The sequence below is a fragment of the Nesoenas mayeri genome, assembly GCF_963082525.1.
Source record: "Nesoenas mayeri genome assembly, chromosome: 6".
Lineage (NCBI taxonomy): Eukaryota > Metazoa > Chordata > Aves > Columbiformes > Columbidae > Nesoenas > Nesoenas mayeri.
In genome coordinates, this window is record NC_137545.1 from 33,620,834 (window position 1) to 33,641,773 (window position 20,940).

The 20,940-nt window shown below is 39.6% G+C and overlaps 1 protein-coding gene across 4 annotated transcripts in view; it reads left to right on the top strand.

Moving 5' to 3' along the window:
- KALRN (kalirin RhoGEF kinase) overlaps positions 1–20,940 on the top strand; it is a gene marked incomplete at both ends in the record, with an annotated part of 504,008 nt that overhangs the window by 271,351 nt on the left and 211,717 nt on the right. The window lies entirely within an intron of this gene.

Consider the following 20,940-nt stretch of genomic DNA (forward strand, 5'->3'; position numbering starts at 1 on the left):
TGCTTCTTTTAATCAGATGTTCAGCCCTTGATGGAATATTCTGTTACTTGGCTTGCTAGTGAACTTCAGTGTCACTTCTCAGCTGTGATGGGTTGTCTTTGTCTGCCATTGACAAACCACGCAGCCTGAAAGCAGTAGTTCTAGATTGGTGTGTCTCTAAAATTCCATGAGACCTCTTCTGGGTTTAAGCCTTCTGGTAAGAGGCTTGAATTTCTAGAATTACCTTTTGCAAGTTTATTAAAACAGACCTTAAGCTAGATGTTGTAAGCCCTGGCTCTACAGGGCGTCATCCAAAAGCACAAGTGAGTGAGACGTTTCATGCTGAAATCAACATAAGGTGCCTTCTCAGATGTGCTCAGGTTAGCTATTACTGAGTACAATACTGGAGTAATTAATGAAAATTAGAATGACGTAATATACAGGAGCTGAAACTAGATGATTTTATGTCCTCTATGGCATCAATGTTTTCTTAATCTCCCTTTTTTATAATATGGCACATTGGCTTCATAATTAATCTTACATCTCCCATTTCCGTTTCACAGTTAGCTTTTTATTTTCTTTTTAACCTCCTCTTGAGTGGTACCTCTAGAGATGTAGGAAACAAATTAAGAACAGGTGAGAAAAGACAGAAAAATTACATGGTCTTGACAACAGAGATGCGAGCAAGCTGTGTAACTGTCTGCACATGGAAACAACAGCTCACTTAAGGCTTGCTCCACTGGATGATGTAATTTAGAGATATATTCCCTTATCAGGATTTAGGAAATTTACAGATATGCAGCTCCCATGCATAGGTACTAGGGTAAGTCAAACCAGAATATGTCATTTAAGACTTCTGTAACCCTTCTGTTAGTCCTTCTCCTATATTATTTCAGCATATCTCTCTGTGAATAACTTCAGACACATTTACAGACACCCTTTCTAATTCTTTTACATCCTATGTGGTATCATCAATGAGCATTTAATTGCTCAGCCTGGACAACTGTGAACAAACACGATCACTTCTGCACTCCAAGTATGAAATTTATGGTGCCCCCCAATTAGAAATAACTGACAGAAGTCAAAATGGGTTGCTTTTTCCCTGGGTTTGTTGGGAATAGTTTCCCCTGGTGCATTTACACCAGAATACAATAGCTAATTTATGAGTCCTGTCTGCAGCGTGACACTGGAATGCGGTGGTGGGAACTGGACATGAGGACACGCGCTGAGGGGAAGCGAGAGGAATCTCAGGCTTTATCCAAGGTCAAGGACTTGAGAGCATAAACGCTCTATGCTTTGGAAAGAGTAATAGTGAGGGTAAGAGGGGTGACCATAAATTTATCACACCTGGAGTTATGCAGAAGCTTCTAGTGAGGCTGTTTTTTGTGGTTGGGAAGTAATTCTCCTCTTCACTCTGATTACGAACAGTTTTTATTCTTCCTAACTACCTTCTTGACACTGAACTCCAAAGAGTTGGTTGGTAACTAGTTCTAACTTTAGTTTAATTATTTGTCATTTTTCTCAAGATACTGAATACCTTTGCCATGGCTGGGGTGAATAACTGGCATTGCTTCCTCCCGGTTTAGCCAAATAATAAAACATGTGTTGAGACCCTGAAACAAACTGAGTTTGCCCGTTTCCCTCATCAGGATGTTAATTGCTGTTAACAACAATAAAGAAAGTTGTATTTGTTTTTCTTAAAAAATAAAATAAAAAGTGCAGTACTGACATACCTTGTGAGACTCACAGTACAGAATTTGCTATTGGCAGTTCTCTGAAAAACAAAACAACTCCACTTATCCTTAGTCCACCATACAGTATAATTTTTTTTCTCTAAAATCTACTTTCTTTTGGCTCTGTTATATTTGTTCTTATATTCTACTGTTTCAGGAAGGCATTTGCAAAGGTCAGCCTAGAAGCAATTTTCATGAGTTTTCTTGATATTTTCAATAGTAGGCAAAAAAGTCACATTTTTGAGTGTTGCATGTGAAGAAGAGTGGTGTGTCTGGGATTGCTTTGTTGAGAAATGCTCTGATTGACTGACCTGTCAAGGCACTAGATTGAGAGGTGGAACGTGTTCCCTCTATGTCTGATTAGAAACTGCACAGATTTATAAATCTGGATGTAATAATCCAATCAGGCATGGCCCAGATAGATCATGTTCCTGCATACAGCTGTGCTCTGAAAATGTCAGTGATTTTAGAGTGCTGCATTATGGGTAATAGGAAATATAATCTGGGGTCCCTTTCTCTCATAACTGCTGTTTAGACAATGCTCTGGCAATTTTTCTGACTGTAGTTATACTACATGGAACACACAGATGGCAAATGTTTGAATTTGGATTAAAAAGACTGAGCTCCTGGGAGAGAGGTTGTTATCTCATATATACCTGGAATGGTTTCTCAGCCAGTGCTGTTACTGTTCACAGGCTGCCATCCTGAAAAATGCCAACCTTGGGCACAGTCCCTGTCACATGGGGAAATTTAGTTGTTGGGCATTGTCAATGAGTTAGGTGTCAAGATATCACCAAAGAAACACCATTCTGCAGGTGGAGCTGCAATGCTCCTGCGGTGACAGCCTCTTTGCTTGCCTGGAGTTACTCTGTGTTAATCAGATAACCGTAGTTCATCCAGCTATGATTGCAAATCCACAGATAATTTCATTATATTTTCCTTTTTCAGGGCTTTTATCCTGAAAACCTGTCTTCCACTTGCAAAACTCTGTTAACAGGCTTGTGTTCCCAAAATCTCCCAGTATGTCAGTTGAGATGCACATGTTGGAAACTCTTCTCCTACTCTCTGTATATGAAGAGAGGAACCACAGATTGTTCTCCTCCCTTCTGGAAATCTCGGCAATGGGAGGTTTAGGTGGCCTTCTCCACATCTCTGCTCACAAAGAGCATCACTACAGAATTAGGAAAGATACTGAGAAAACAGCTCTGTTAATCTCACTCGCTATGCTGAATGGTTTTGTGATTTCAGTGATCCAAAACAAGCATTTCTACAGTCTTTCTGCATTTATCAGCTTTTCCATCAGATGCACTACTAATATTTCCTATTAGGCAGGTTTTTCCGTATTTTGGGGATGCGGATGCCCACCAGTACGTATTTCAACCTGCAGATGGCACTCGCAGTGCATCGTAAAAGCCTTTAGCTCCCGTAATGGTAAACAGAGCTGATGTCTAATCCAAACTGACCAAACATTGTCTCTAAGTGAAATGAAGCAGAAGCGGAAGCTGGCTCACACACTGTCCCCTTGGTGTTCTCCCACCCCTGCCAAAACCCACGGTGTTGTTTTTTTGGGGTTATTTTTTCTTTTTTTCTTTTTTGAGTGGTCAATATTTTAATGCAAGGTGGTGCCTGTCATCTGTGTTTATGGGAGAAGCTGCTCTCAGATTTGTGAAGCTGTTTTCAAGGCTTTTGGGCCACATAATGCTCACAGCTACAACCAGCTTCTGTATTCACTACCTGTGCACACACTGCATGCAATAGTTGCTTTGTTTTTTGCAGTAATCCAAAGGCACTCATGTTTGTAAAGCAAAATACCACAACTCCAGCATGCATCAAAGCACACACTCTGAACAGCCTTGGTTCAAAATGTGTAGAGTTGTCCCTTGTTATTGAACACAGTAAGAAGATTGACAGGAGGCTGAGCTTTGGCTATTGAAGTTCATGGCACTTGTCTGTACATCCAATGCAGTTTTGATTTAGCTACATAGCTGGATCCTGTATTCCTGACTTGGGAAGTTTTACAGACTCCGTTTTGCCAAGGTATACATGCAATTCATGGACTTTTCTTGAATTATTGTGAAGCAGGAGAGCCAGACAAAATGCAAGCAAAAATGTTGAGCTTTGCAATATGCTACTTGGGAAGTTCTTCAGTTTTCCTGTTCTTGGTATCTGTGCTTCCTTTCTTTCACAAGAACTTTTGGAAGATGATGATTAAACACCTCAACACCAGCTTTGAACCATCAAAGTTAACCTTATGTGTACACATATAGTTCCTTGAAGATTCAGCTCTTCCTTTTATTCCTCTTGGAGGGGTAAATGTATTTCCTGTAAAGGAAGGCTTTCAAAGGACATTCAGGAAGCCAAGAACCTGTGTCCTCCCTTAAAAATCAAAGATCTAGTGATACTCTTCATCTCAGAAGCAGTTTGTGCTCCAGTGTTCCTGTCTGGAGTATTCCCTTCCTTCATTGTACTATTCCTGAAATGCTGTCAGTTCAGAGTTTCCAAAAAGCTCTTGGAGATCAACAGAACTTCAAGTGTAAATATGTTGAAAAATATGATTATATTGTTTGTCATGTGAAATATCCAATGGATGAAGTAAGAAGTGTTGCAGGTAAAAATGGTGTTCTGTCATCTCTCAGACCCACACAGTCTCACTTGAACTGCTTTAAAAGTTAAGTGAGGTAAAGGAATAGTCAGGCCAAAGTAGAATTGCGAACAGCTACTTGTTTGGCCTTCAGGATAAAAACCTAGTGCTTTCACATACAAATTCCAGCTCTGTTGGATGTCATTGTTCTAAAGTTTGGCATGAAGTTCAGTACTGATGTAAAACAGCTAGGCATAGCTTAGGAGCCCGTGTTGATAATGAGCACTTAGGAAGCATTGCCCCAGAGTGTTTGTTTAGTTTTTGGTTTGTCTTTTTTGTTGTTGTTTTGTTGGGGTTTTTTTGTTTGTTTTGTTTCGATTTTTAATTTTTATTATTATTACTTTTAAAAATTTTGTGACCTACTTGGTTAGTGCAAGGATTAGCTCACTGGGCATACTGGATTTCTCCCTTTGGGTTGAATAACTAGAATTCTACGTAGGATGAAACACTAGGCCAAAACAGGGAGAAAACAGACCATTAAAACAGGTAAAAGCTATGCTCGAAGTGAGCATTAATAAATGTGGTTTCAATACTACCAAACAGTTCTAAAAATAACAAAAACATGAGACAGGCAACAAAAAATCAGCTCTACTCTTATCTTCATCATCCTTTGCACGGTCACTGGCAAATTCTGAAGCTATAATCTGCAGTTTCCTGTTAACTTCATTTATGTATATGTATTCACTTCTACAAAAAAAAAGGAAAACATGCCCATTGTCAGCAGATTACACAGGTCTCTGTACCATGATGCAAGAGATCTGGACTCCAGAGCTGTTGGTATAATATCTTCTGGCTGGCAGCCGGCTGCATCTGGCAGCCACCGGCAGCAGAGCAAAAATGAAATTGCCTATATAGGGGTTGTCTGTGAAGGTTATCTTGGGACTTCTGGATCTAAAAACTTCTAGCAGCATAGCTCAAGAGCCAGATAGTTTGTCAAGCAAGCAATGATGTAACTTTTTGCATGAAATCTAGCAGCTTCTGAGGGACTTGGAACATAACTGCATTGGAAGTGCAGAGATACTGAAACTGTTCTGCACAGCCTGAGCCAGGAGCCAGAGAGGGCTGAGTGGTACAGCGGTGTTAGATGTGATGCTTTGAGGACTCGACTGCCAGACCTAAATCAGAAACAGGTCAATTAAGACATATTTTCCCTGAGGAAGTGTGACACTCCTCAAAGTACACTGTGGATATCCATATCATGCTCTGTTGCACAATCCAGACATGCCTATGGAGACTTCATTAGCAGAGAATGCTGAAAGAGCATCTTGGCAAATATTCTGACAGTTTGGATAGCAATGTGATCGAAGTGGTGGCCGTTAGTACTCCACGATCTCATGGTAACTGAGAACCTGTTTTTAGAGAGGTCCTATAAGCAGACAAAAATCTTTGTGACGGTCACTTGGGGGGCTGCGCCTATTACACCGTGTCTCTAAGTCTGCGTTTCTCCTCAAGATAGAGCTGATTTTCTTTCCCATTTCTTCTCTTCCAAAATCACATGACAGCTGGATATTTTCATTAAACCGCCTGCAGCATGATTCACAATCTAAGTACTCCCTATAAAATCTCAAGGCTTGGCAACACAATACATTTTTGACAATTGCCAGGAGCTCACTTCCTATTCCTGGATTATTTGGGTAGGTTTATTTTTGTGTCTTTAAAATATATTCCTTTAATTTGCCCATAAATGTAAAATGCTCCTCCCATGGTAGACTGGGAGAACAATGAAGCTGTTCAAGAAAGATTTATTTTGAATTCTAGAGCTTGTGGAAAATTGGATTTCTATTGTGTGGGAAATTTGGAGTTTTTCAATTTGTTAAATTTTCAATCAGAAAAGAAAGCCAAAATTTCCTAAAGATGAAAAATAATGGAATTTGTTTTTTCAAGCCCATAAATTTCTTAAAGACAATACTGGAAATTATAACACTGTGATCTATAACATGCATACTAAAAATATATTCAATATGGTACTGATGTCTCAACTGAATAAACATACAGCTGAAACAGAAGATAATTACCATTGACAATTTCTGTGAAACATGCACACTGAGATGAACCACTGCTGTTTTGATTGACCTGTGTATGTTAGTGAAGACCACTGTCATATAAAGGCTTTTTGATCCCTTCTAGTGTTTTTCTTTGTAATCTTATTGGCAGATCAGTGGGTTATCAAACTGTGCCTATTGATTCAGGAAGACTAATTGCAGCAATGTCCGAATCTCATTTGTAATGGTGGTGGACTAGTATTCTTCAGTTCAATTTCGTGTAGCTATTATAGTAGCAGGGCTCATGGGGAAAAAAGGTGACACTATGAATCTGATCAGCATTTTCACTTTCTGGTCTTGCCATGGGGCAGTGGAAGGAGCCCAGGGCTGTGCTGCTGCCTCCAGGCCAGCCAGTGGTCTCTTGCCACAGCAACTGAATCATGACACTGCTGCAAATCACAAATACGCTGCTTTGCAGACATTTCGTAAAGGAAATTTCATGTAGATTAAGGCAATGTGAAAGTGATTTGTATTCAGTAACAGAGTAAAATAATTTTCAGGGACAGATTTTGGGTATTCATTATCATTGTGCAAATGTTCTGGGAATAGACTGACTGGGTCCTGTTGATCACTCTACTGCACAAGATTTAGAACAAAATCACAGTTCCAATTACAGAGAAGTTCCTTACAATTAACTTGTTCTGAGGAGTGGAGAATCCAGTTTAATCTCTGTATCTACACTGCAGGGAAGCTGCTTGGCAACGTGGTTGTCCCTCTCTTCTTTTCCTGCCACCAGTTCCTGATTGTCCAGATGAAGGATGTCCTTTCATTCTCACATCAGGCATTTGAATTGTCTAAAAACTACACTTGCCTAATGAAACTATTGAAAACGTTTTATAGTGATTATATAGATATGGAAAGTATTCAACCAATGTTTTATTGCATATAAGCTTATTTTCAAAATTTATTTCCCTGGGATAGAGTTTGGATCTCAGTTTCTCTTGTATAGAAATAAGGCAACATCAGTAGATTTATAGAGGTCTTTTGGAATTACATGTGTGTGAACAGGGATAAAAATCTTAATGTGTGTATAAATAATTCACTTGTTGATTCAGTGTGTGTAATGTAGCCATTAATATTGCCCTCCATAACTGTGGTCTGGGAGGTCTGGTTTTGCCTAACCAAGCCCCAGGAAAGCACTGGTTTGCATCACTATGGAAATGTCATATGGTTTGAGGCATTTCAGCATCTTTGTTTAGAGTGTCTGGTTCAGAGCACTACTACTTGCACAGGGTCCTCTCCGTGTACTGCCTTTGCTGAACTAGGGAGAGAAATTCTAAGATGCGAAAAGCAAGTAGAATCAGCCTTCTCATGTCACCATGCTTAAAATGAAGCTTATTTGGGGAGAAGAAATTGCAGAATTTGCAAGAAGTCAGGGACAGAGACAGGAGCTGTTTCTGAACTGTCAGTGAGGATGTGCACAGGTGTTTGTTTAGCATGGTTGCCCGTATTAACAGGCAGCTAATACGAAAGAAACAACTATGTGCTCCAAAACATGATGTTCTATTAACATGCAAGCCCCATTATTGTTAGAATTCTTTGTTCAATTCATAAGGGTTATTTTTTCCTGCACAGTGTAGGTAACTCCTCGTGACATTAGTGAGATCCACAGCTATGCAGCAAGCAGAGAGCTGAGCCTGCTTTTGCCTCCCCTGGAGTAATATTAGGGCTCACTGCAAAAGTGCACAGCGTAAAAGGGTGTTTGTGACTCATTAATATCAGGGAATGGAAAGTGCAGCCATCACGTTAAATGTGTCAGCCTGAGAGCTGAAGCGAATGCATTGAGTGTTGGGTGAAATGAAGGGTGTTTCTGCACGGAGAGGAGAGATGGCTGCGCGCTAGTTCTTGATGGCTGGTTCCTTGGGTTTTTGCCTGTGGCCAGGATTTATATTGACAACCAGAACTCAGATTTGTCAGTGCCCACACATCAAAGTTGAGTGTAGGAAGGACTTGAAACCTGCAGTGATCCACAGTTCTACTTTGAAATAGATTATATTAAGCAGGGAGAGAGGTCTAGTACAATTTCAGCGTTACTTTCTGTTTTCTTCTGGGGTTTGTTTTAGGTTCAAAATAGATCTAGTTGAATTGTTTTTAAAATCAGAGGTAGGTGTTTGTTCCCATCACAAAAGTGGCTCAAACAAATACTGCCCAGCCAGGAATGCGTTCACACCATTCCTCCTTTGTAAAAAGTAACCATTGCTGACTCTTTGCACAGAGTGGCAAGCTGTCCCTCCCGGTTGCCAGGCCCTTTCCCAAAGAATTAATACTTTTATCTGTGCCAAAGCACAGCTCCTCAGTGCACACCGAGTGATGGGCTCCGTTCCCACTCTACTCCTCTGTGGTGCATTGAAAACCGAGCGGGAGAGCAGCAGCTTCACCGCACAGCCAGGGCTGTGCAGCCGCGCTGACATCTCGGTCAACTCACCAGAGCGTGTGCTCCCCCTTGGGACTGGTAATTGGGTCACTGGGTCATTTAACCACCGTAAATTTAGTTTTCTTGTAGTGACATGTAAATGTGGAACAGAAAAAAAAAAAAAAAGATACTTCAGAGCACAGAGCAGAATCTGATTGGTGTGCCAGGCTATGAGCACAGAATAAGGAGATTATTTGGGGATGAGAATGGTGAAGGGAGTGTGAATTGCTGCTCGGACCTGCTGGGCACATCTCCAGGGCTGGGGACAGGTGCCCAGATCCTACTGCCTGAGGTCTGGCACAAGACTGAGATCTGGGGTAAAAGGCAGAGAGACATCAAAAGACAACTCAATGAGAATTTCTCTGATCTTCGTTTTTGTCTCATATCATGTCCAGTTTTATCCTTCGAGGGCCTGATTTGGGATTTTTGGAGGAAGGGGGATTGGATAGGGAGAGGGAAGGATTTGGCTACATTGAATAAAGAATACACTAGAAAGCTCTCAAGATTATTTATAGTAAAAAATTGGCAGATGTTGATTATAGAGGCAGTATTTCATATGCCTGCAATATTCTTGGAGATCTATTCCATGCCAAAAATTGATACATTTTACAGTACAAAGATTTCTGGTGGGAATACTGTTCTGTACCAGATCTCTCACTGTAAGTCATTACTAAAATATATTTATCTGAGATCATGTGTGGCCGCCTAATAAGAGCCAGAAATAAAACAAATGTTATCTTTCTAAATATTTGTTGTGATTATGGATAACCTGAATTGAATTTCACATGGTAGAACACATTTTTAAAATGTGTCCCATAGGAATGCTTTCTGACCAACATGAAAAATTTTATTTCCCATCTGGAACTTTTCTGAAGTATATTAATAAGTCTGGTGTAAAATAAATAAATATAAAAGTGGTTTATTATTTCCAGGATAGTTAAAATCCCTTTTACTTTTCCTCATTATAAATACGTAGTACGTCTCACTGGCGATTGCAGAAGAATTTAATCTTTCTAAATTTTAGGGAAGACAAAACCTTTAGTCATTTTGCCTGATGGCACGTCTGAAGAACTAATTTGATGGGTAAGCCATACAGACAGCTCACATGTCAGTCAAGTAACGGAGGTGAAAAATTGGTTTATAAATCTAATAAGATACAGGGAATGGTTTCTACTCATTTGAAATAAATTCCAATGTGTAAACCATGCTGGAGGGCTGAATTAGTGTAGATAGTGAAGAGGTTTGGAATCCAAAGGAACCATCTTGCTGACATGCTCTTAAGGATGCTGAGCTGGAATAAGGAGATGAAGTAAAAAGTTACTTAAACTTTAATTGAAGCTGAGGAGGCTGCTTTGTTCTTGTAGACAACAAAGGGGCATTTGCCATCAAGTTATCTGAGGTCCAGAGAGTAGGGGGATGGGGATGTAGGTTATCTGGTGGGCAGGAGGTGTGTTACCATTCCTGTTCACATGGTATGTTGAGAAACCTCCTTTTGCCAAACTGAAATATCCAAATTATCAACAAAACAGAGGTGTTGGTGTTTTATTCTCACCAGGTGTTTTGTCTCCAGCAGGAAATGTACTAAAGTGTAAGGTTTACTCTGAATGGAAAGATCATTTTTTAAGTGAATTTCTGCTACAAGTTAAACTTCCCTGGGCAAGTAGAAGGGATCCAGGAGAACAACAAAGGACTCCCTGCTTCCCTCTGAGCCTGGAGGGAATATTGACAGTGATAGCACGTGGCATCAGCTCAGCTGCACTGCAGGACGTGATGCCCATTACCTGCACCGCTCCCAGTGGGGTCGGTGCATAGGAGCCGATGCAGTGCAGTGTGTCAGGGAGGTAATCTGTGTTTCAAAGAAGTAGCAGCAAAAATTTCATTGAATCTCTGTATCCTTCCTGAGGTAGCAGCAGTGCACTGATTCTGCCAGAAGTTTCTAGCGTATCTTCCTCCATACTTTTTTGGTCAAACATCTGTGTGCTTGTCAGACGTGGCCTTTAACTTATGGCAAAATAGCATTCACTGCAAATCTTGAGGTCTCATGATGCTTTTGTAGTAGACTTATCTTTCGCAACAACTTATAGTAATATTTTTATCACATATTGCCAGACAGAAAGAAAGTATGATTGTTATGTGATGTATATGCAGTACTATGCTGTGCTCCAGACTGCCTAGTCTCTATATTTGGCTATATAACAATTCTTAAACTGAAAGCTTTGAAGAATTCAGGACAAAATTTTGCTGAACTTTCTTCTGTTAAGCATTACCTCACTCTATAAACAGTCCCTTGTCACTCAAAATGTGCTTCAGGAAAGATATTATAACCTCTCTCTACATTAATGGAAGTAAAGGCACGGCTGAGTTGGGTTAGTGGCTGTTGGGGAAACGGAGAGGAAATGCCTTACTCTCTTATTTAAAGCAGATTTCATAAAAACCTAGACACTAGAAACAAGGCTAGGCAGTTTACAGAGTACATGTCATCATAGGTTTATTTCTGCCTCCATTTTCAAGGTAGCAATGCTGCCAGTTGTATTTGGTTCTGACTCTTCTCTGTGCTGTAAATAGTCCAAAGCCTTTTAATACTGTCATTGCCGTGACTTTGAAAGCATGTGAGCGTGATATTAAACCTAGAATCCTGAAGTTATTTCAATCCAGGAGACCAGCAGGACTTGATAAAGCTGTCATGATTGTACTGATGTCTGCAGGGCTTGGAAAAGACACAAGCTGAGCCTTTGGGACAGAAAACAATACTGTGCCCTCCCAGACTGCTGCTCAGCTCTGAGCTGCCACAGGTTTCTTTGTTTCTTCACTCACCTTCCCCCCATCATAAGGAAGTTGTAGGGCTTTGCTATGGACTATCTGGGCTTATTGATGATATTTATCATTTGAGAAGCTTTCAAAATGCTGCATTTCACCCCTGACAGTTTGCCTTCTTGTGCTCCCTTGTTGTTTCTACAAAAAAAACATACTCTTTCCTCACCTCTGAGGAAGGCTCAGTTACCTTACAGTCACTTGAGCAGCTCTCATTCATACACTCTGCTAATTAACAAATTATCAAGTCATTGTGGAGTGATAATGCTGTTTTACTGGTACACTCACTGTGCTGCATAACACCAACCAATATCAGGTTATAATATTTTTTGGCCTTAAAACCACTTTGACTTCATGTCTGATACCAGAACTACTGCACAATGGCATTTCAATTGGTTGTATAGTCTTCTTTGTTCTCTTGTCCTTTCTGTTGCTCACTTCCACGTGCCTGTTACTGTGCAAAGATGTTCTCAAAGAAAAGGAATCAAGCTCTTTTTATGGATATTACCAAGGATCAAATGTTAGGATAAAACTTGGCCAATAATCATCAGTTTCAGATATCTTCCCTAATTCTAGTAGCGTATAGGTATATTGGTATAACTAGTGGCTTTGAAGGACTGTGAAACCACCTCAGTTAAAACTGTTACGTTTTTTTTCAACACATTCTCCAAAAATTGTTTCCTCTGATGGTTCTTTAGTTTGTAAATGGAGCTGTTTTTGTGTCAGACCAAGGGGATGAGCCTTCCTGGGGCAGCACTGCTGTCTCAGCTGGCAATGGCTCTTGCCTCAGGAAAGATGCTGAAGATGCCTTTGTGGAATTAAAGCTTCATTCTTATGCCAAAGGGGTGTTCTTCCAGCTCTTATGTGGAGTTTTTTAGATCAAAACTTATTAAAGCCCATCTCTACAAAGCATAACGGTACATGTATTTCTGGTAAACTGGTAAACTTCTTCAAGGGTGTGTATCAGACTCCAATGTAATCCTTCAATAATATGCCCTCCTTATAACATGAATTGTGGAGGCTGCTATCTTGGAAAGATATAAAGCAAGTGCTTAGTGGTTTATTCAGTAGAGAACATTGAACATACATACTTATTAAGATAAAATAGAATAGAAAGAGGAAATTTGAAAGGTTCCAGGTGAAGCCTTTGGTGGGTGTAATCTTTCTGCATACAAAAAGAATGAAATCCCTTCTCCTCCCCCTTGCAACAACAACAAAAAGTCTTGCAATATTAAAAAAATTAATCTAAGCAGAGGTTTGAAAAGTCTGGATCTTTGCCAAACATGCTTTGAGCATTCTGATTTAGAAGAAGAAAATAGCTTTTGAGGCATTAAAAGCCAAGTCCTTGCACAGGTGGTTCTTTTCAGTAGTGACAGAAAACTTCAGTGATGGTTAAGCTGACCACATGGAGCGATGAAGTCAGCAGGTTCTTTGTGTCTATGTGGTATGCTCATGCATGTTGTATCTATGTGTCTCTGCATACTTATTAATATTGGATATGACATATGACATTGGATATGTTGTGTGATATTAGATGGCATTTAAAACATTATTTCACTATGTGTTTCACTGGCATTTCCCTTGAATATTGGTTGTGATCACAGTGGAGTTAATTAGAGTTATTTTGCTAATAAAAGTATTCTTTACTTGATGTATGGCACAACTTCTGAGAGAGGTGAACAGTTGATGTGATAAAATATACCATAGGTGACACTATTTTAAATCTAAAGTAAGCATTCTATATAAAATAGCACAAATAATTCTCTTAGCTAATGTATTTCCAGCCATTAATTCTAATCTTGCTTATTTATGGGTTTGAAGGTCTGAGGTAGCTTTTAAACAATTTATCTGGGGCTTCAGCGTTTGATGTAATGTGTAAGTGTCACTCTTTTAAATTCAAATAATAAATTCATCTCAATTTGTATGCAAACCCTGAGGGAGAATCATAAATAAAAGATAACGATACATGGAAAAATATCTGGTTGTAGGCGATGGTTAGTGAGGATGCTGTGTGATACCCACCTCATCATTCCTGAGAACTATTTATTTCTCATTCATGCTGAAAAATCCTTTATGCTTTCATAATCCAGGTAGTAATTTGTAGCAGTATGGTATGTCTGGCCTTTTAGCCATTTGAAATGGGAACAAACTTCACATTCCCCAGATTTGTGGATGTTCTTGAACTGAGCTAAGCTTCAAATGTCAGTGAGAAATGAAGTAACAATGGATCAATAAATACAGATGCTCTGCCGGAAAATGTTTGAAGAAAAATTATTTAAAACGTTGTGAGTGAGCCACAGTCCCACAATGGGAGATGAGAGGCATAAGGACCTTTCAACCCTATATACCAGCTGCAATGGTAGCTATTCCAGGAGCTGGCAGGGAGGTTTTTCTATGCATTGCTGGTGTGCTGAAGTGTAGGTGATATTCCTGGCACTCTGGTTTCTAGACTGTGTTTGCAAATAGATGCAATTCTGGGAATAGCAGTAATTTTGTTGAAATTGTCAAGTGGTTGATACTTGGGCATACACACATGCTTGCATTCAAACTTGCCTGAGACCCTCATTTGTTAAACTACTTAAACAGATATGATTCATTCATTTAAATGTAGTCATGTTCTTATGTGCCCATCAAAAGTTTAATATAATAGACTGTAGTGTTTGAAGAGTTCAGACTTCAAGGACAGTGCAAGAAGTGGGGCAGAATTTTGACAAGAGAAACTTAAGATAAATTGGCATATCTAAGGGAATAATAGTTTGCAAAAGAAGGTGCTGGAAACTTCATTAACCTGGATATTTTTTAAAAAGATCTGAAGAAGTTTTTGTTGCAGTGTACAGTAGGGAACAACCCTGTTCTCATAGAGCAAGTGGCTGCATGACCCCAGAGAGATGTTCTGCCTTCAACTTCTGTAACTGTAATTCCTGGTAAGTCTGCTTTGAATTAGAGAAATAGAGCACAAGTAAGAATACAGGTCTTGATTTGATTATGTGAAATTCAAACTGAATAAAATCACATCTTACATTAGATCATCATGTGCACTTAGCCTTTGCCCTTCTTAAGGGAGAAGGAATTTTGACAAAGATGGATGCGTCCTTAAACCCCAGATTTATTTATCAAAGTAATGCTTCATTGTGGTCAGTCATTTTAGCTTTAGAATATCAAATTACTAAAGATATAATTCTTCACCAAAGCCTGACTGTGAGATCACTTAACCTAAACAAAAAACTGGAGCTAATTCTAACAAAATGACTTGAGCAGAGAATCCGATAGCAGTAACTGAGATTCATAGTTAAAGATAACAATAGTTTATAGATACTGAGAAGAAACGCAATTATCATTTTGTGAATGTGAACCATGCTGTAGTTTCTGCAAGGAGGAGTACTATTCACCATCTATGCACAGAATAGGGGTACAAGCGCTTAGGAGTTCTATTTTTAGCCTTTTGCCATTTTTTGTCTCCTGTGATCTCAAGTAAATGCCTGGAAGGCTGACCCAGTTCTCACTGAAGTTAGTGAGATCCTTTCTATTGTTTTCAGTGAGACATGGATCAAGCTTTGAACTTTGTCTCGACATCCCATCTTCATGCTGTGAATAACACTGCAATTTCATCTTTGGTGTTGAAGAGTCAAGTCACGACTCTAAAGAACATAAAGGAGATACCACATCAGAGAAAGCCTAATAAGTCTCCTAAGCTTCAGCCTGCAGGCATTAAGATGGGATTCACATCACTAGTCTTTAGTCAAGAAGGTCAGATATAAGCTAGTCAGCTAAGTTCTCTCTCTAGTCAGAACTTACTGTCCCCTAGAGAAGCCATTTCTTCCATGTCTTTTACATGGTGAAAACTCTCTGAATCAACCAAGAAACGTTTTCCTGGAACTTCCTTTCACAGTCCCAGAACTTGATTAACACAGAATAAAGCAAACCAGTGTTGCCTTGTTCCCCTTCAGCAGATCTCAACATCTACTTAAGAAGTGCAGTGTGTTGGGCATGTCATCTGTGTTTAATGCAATAGTGTATCTGATCACCTGCTCCCTTCCCCTACCTCAGGTTTCTTCTGGTGTCTACAACTAAGTACCTTTCTCTGGCTGATTGTCGTGGTTCACAATGCATTGGAGACCTTGGAGACAGTTACTGTGAAAATCTTTCAAATATAATAAAGAGCTGTAAAATACTGTGCAAGGAGAGATTGTTCTGGAAAAATATTGCCTAGATTTGTGCCATGAACTACAACCTGGACTAACACTATTATTTTCAATGCAATGTGCCAACAAACTAGTTACACAAGTGTAGTTGCCAGGAATAGAGGGAAAACTACATGGAACCATTTTCTGAAAATGCACTTGGTTTGAAACCAAAATGCTGCATTACATCGATTGATGCCTTAAAAGTGCAGGGAGAGGGAGTCAGTGAGAAGCACAAATATTAATATATGATTGGTACTTTTTTTTTTTTTTAATTTCAAAAGGATATTAAGATACTTCAATGAGTCCAGAGGAGGGCAATAAAGCTGTTGACAGGGCTGGAAGGAATATCTTGTGAGGAGTGGCTGAGGATACTGGGTTTGTCTAGTTGGGAGAAAAAGCAACTGAAGTGTGACCTCATTGGTCTCTTCAGCTTCCTGAGGAGGGGACATGGAGAGGGAGGTGCTGAGCTTTTCTCCCTTGGATCCAGTGATAGGAAGCATGGGAATGGTTCAAAACTGCATCAGGGAGGTTTAGACCGGATATGAGGAAGCATTTCTTTACAGAGAGGGTGGTCAAACCCTGGAACAGGCTTCCTAAAGAGGTGATTGATGTCCCAAGCCTGTCAGTGTTTAAGAGGCATTTGGACAATGTCCTTAAGAACACGCTTTAAGTTTTGGTCAGCCCTGAACTGGTCAGAGAGATTGACTTAGGTGATCGTTGTATGTTCCTTCAGACTGAACTATTCAATTCCGTTCCATTCTAATTTGTTTCTAAGTGACTTGCAACACATACAAATAAGAAAGGCAAAATATTTCTATTTTGCTGCCTCTAACCTTATATTGGTCCAAGAATTAACTAATGCATTATTCAGTATTTTTTAATTTAATTATTTATTTGTTTTTAATGAGGAAAAATATGCCAAATACTTTCTAACCAGAGTTGAGGCCCTTTGGTTGGTTTGTTCTGAACACTGCAGTGCTATTTCCTGTGAAACAGACAAGGCCAAGCACAAACTGCAGGCAGCCAGCGCAACTCCTGCTCTGGGTTAAAAAGATTTGGAGAGAACAGTTGACTAGACACTTCTCTGGCACAAAGATATGGACAAAGTAATGTTTCTTTCAACTTTAAGGAAAACTCTCAGGCAGTTTGATGAAAGAGTGCATTTGCAACGCTGCAATGGCTTCATACGCATCAACCTGGAGACACGGTGGAATCTCATCTGAGATCTGCTGCCTGCGTCAGAGATGGAAATGCATCCTGACATTTCAGCGCTTGTTGGTCTGAAATGTAAAGGGAAACGTGATAAATGTAACAGGCGAATTTCACATCAGCAGTTTCATAAACCGTTTTGGTTTAATTTGCTACAAAATATCAAATTGTTAACAAATAATGAATCACAGTTATGTAAATCCTGTTAGTAAATATTGCCGCGGGTTAAGACAACAATCACCTGTAGTTCTGAATTGTGATAGGGATTGTTGTGTAGTTATTGTTAGTCTATTTCTTTTCCATAATTGTGTTTCTTTATTGTTATTTGCAAGAAACAGAAGAACTGTTAAAGTCTCCTGGTTCTGTCTATTATAAAATGAATTCCGAAAGCATATATTACAGCCATTTCCATTCTAAAACCTGAAGGGTGCAGTTTCATTTTCTTGTGATTGCAGATTTCATGATTGAAACAGGTGATTATGGAAAGATTGGTATAGAAAGATTATTAAGAGATTTGAAATGGAAGTTTGGGCTTTTTTGGTGTTGTTTTGTGTTGGTTGGTTGGTTTTGTTTGGTTTTGTTTGGTTGTGGGGTTTTCTGGGATTTTTTTGTTTGGTTTTTTGTTTTCCTTGAAATGGTGCAGAAGTATGTAATGCCAGTTAGCAGATCAGTGAGAATTTCAAGGGTTTACACATAACAATTCTCTCAAGGGTTAATGCATCATTAAGAAAAAACACCACACACCCCTGTAGTTTGGAAGAGCATATCCTTTTATAACTCATAGATTATTTTTCTGTGGAACTCGTGCTATTATTGTTTAATTTCCATAGATGTAGAAGTGAGATTCTTCATGGGATCTTCCCTCTGGATGTATTAGCCCTTTTTGGTGTCATCTTCCCCAGGATGCCACAAACAACCTTCCATGGGTCTGCAGTTTGCAGAAAAGGGGACAACCATGATTGTCCTTCTACTGGCAAAAATTTCCTTCTGTGATTGCATTAGCTCTTGACTTCTTCCAGAGTTTTTAATCCTGATACCAGTTTGGAGATGTACCTAGATCCTGTGCCCCTAGTAGATACTTCCAGATCTCAGAAGGGCTGGGAGTCTGAGGTAACCTCTTTTGGCTGGAAGTAGCAGGACAAGGAGGCATTGTAGACTTTTCTTCATCATGAGACTTAATTCTCTCTTGGATTCCTCCCCTGCCTGATCCAGGGTTATGTCACACCAAAAAAGCATGAAGTGCTTCAAACAAATGAAACAAGGGTCTGTACTCTGAAGATCTCACTAAGAAAGCAGGCTCAGGATGAAAACGTACAAAGCAGGCAAGCAGTGCAGCATTATCCTGGTCCCAACCAGGATGAAGCTCCTGGGTTCAGCAAAGCTTTATAGAATCACAGAACATTAGGGATTGGAAAGGACCTTGAAAGATCATCCAGTCCAAACCCCTGCCAGAGCGGGAACACTCAGATGAGGTTACACAGGAATCCAGGTGGGTTTTGAATGTCTCCAGAGAAGGAAACTCCACAACCTCCCTGGTCAGCCTGTTCCAGGCTCTGTCACCCTCACTGAGAAGAAGTTTCTTCTCATATTTAAGTGGAACCTCCTGTGTTCCAGTTTGTACCCACTGCTGTTTGTCCTGTCATTGGTTGTCACCGAGAACATCCTGGCTCCATCCTCCTGACACTCACCCTTTACATATTTATAAACATTAATAAGGTCACCCCTCAGTCTCCTCTTCTCCAAGCTAAAGAGACCCAGTTCAGCACTTGTAGAGAAATAGATGTCCACAAAAATATTTGATATGCATAACAACTTCAGATATGATTTATGTGCACTTGAAACAAATGAACAGAACAAAAGTAGAGCAAGCCCTCAACAAATCACTAACATCTAGATTATCTGGATGGCACTGTGTTTACATCTCATCTGACAGCAGATGTCAATCCTTTCATTAATACGTCAAACTCTGAAGTTCAAGGAGAGTGTGGTTAACTCCCAAATGTGTTTGCTTATCTGAAATGTATCTGAACCTCTTAAATCTGCAACGGTGAACTGGAAATCTCTCAGCACCAGGCCTGACAGGAATAAATCCATTAGTGTTTTTCCCAACTTAAACTGCACCTGTTTTAAAAACCCAGACACTTAGATGGGAACTCAGTGGGCAAAGATAGAGAAAGAGATGAACAAAAGTTTTGCCATGCTTAAAACATGCTGTGTTCAGGCTTCTTGTGCATGATGCATTTAAACAAACATGTCCAAAGTGAGCTATGAATGCTTCAGGGAAACATCACTCTATACTGACAGTGCCTGGCACAGCCCAGGCTAAACACTGTCTTTACCTCCTTCCTCATCCAGCCAGCTTCCTTGCAAAAAATCCTCTTTGCCTTTGGAGAACCTTGTGCAACGCAAATGGACTTGTACAGGACCATTGGATCTTTTACTGCCTGTGCAGAGTGACCAGTTCCTTTGTTGAGGGCAACCTGCACTCTTTCTTTTATCCCCAAAGTCTCGGGCTTGGCCTGTGCCCTTTTCACCATGCAGTGTATTTATATATGATCCTCATATTGGTGAACTCACCTCACCTAGTTGTACTTAAGTACGTCACATGTTGGAATCAGTAAACTTGTAATAGTTTTCAGTAGAGATGAACACAAGTGTGTTAGGTACAAATGCAGCAAAGCTGTATTCATACCGTATTTCAGCAAAGGTGTTTGTGTCTCAAATCTGTGCCATAAAAAGAGAGTGAATGCATTTAAAAGTATACTAAATATTACATGTAAAAGCAGGGGACAGCCTTCTCCCCAGGGAGCTGGACTGGTGTTTGAGCTGTCATAGTGGTAATGTGTGAAAAACCCTAGAGTGGACTAGACTTTGAAAAATAGTACTAGCTTTGGCATTTGCTCTAAATACCATTGGAACAGGATCATTCAGAAAGGATGCTGTTAAGTGAAACTGGACCTTAATTCAGATCGTATTAAATGGAACATTTTTTTACAAATTCTCAGCTAAAGAGATTTCCAAAAAATGATTATTAAAACATAATATTTTGCCACTGTTAACAGCCTAACCATTACAGCTGTGGCCTGAAAGTGAGGGAATAAAAATTTACTATTGGTAACAAAACTGTCTAGAACGTGTTTTTCACAGTCCAAAAGGAGTAATGCAAATACTCTATATTTATATTCAGCCCTCAGAAACTGGGAAAATGAACCGTGAAAGAGCTGTTTTCTTTCTGCTTTTTATGACTGGAAATATTTTCCCCCATTAAACACTTGGAGGCCAATATTCCATCTTTGTATTGACTATTTTATCCAGAAACAACTATTGACTGCAGGAAGATATTATCTAAGCAAGAACAATGTGAATTCATTCATGGCTTTTGTGTTTCACAATGTTCCTTTAATACTCAAAAATATGTGTGTCCACAGTGTTTAAAGGTATTTTGTGTATATGTAGAAAGTTAACACATTTTTAAACTGAAGAGGATTCTTAGTAGGATTTTGAAAAGGAAAATGCTACAACTGCTTCTATTGATGGGGAGGTTAAAATTCCCAGTGGGAGCAGGACTCGGCCAACACCAAGAATTTCTGAAAATCTCACTCGGTACTGAAAACACCCTTGAGCAGATGTCTTTGTCTCTCCTTATTTTTGTTAAATGTTAAACACCACTGAGCTATTGGACTCAAATGAAGAAAGCTTTTCTGTGACAGCAAGGACTGGCTATGATTAGTTAGCTAAACATATCTGAGTAAATTGTAACACCATGTCTATGGAGAAGATGTCTGCACTCTCCTTCCATTTCTGCTGGTATTCATGAGACTCTCCGGTGTATTAGTTCAGTGGTGTTTTCCAGAAATGTGAACAGCAGAAAGGAAGGGCAGGTAATTTGAAAGCTAAGTTTGATGGAATTCACCTATTTCTCCACAGT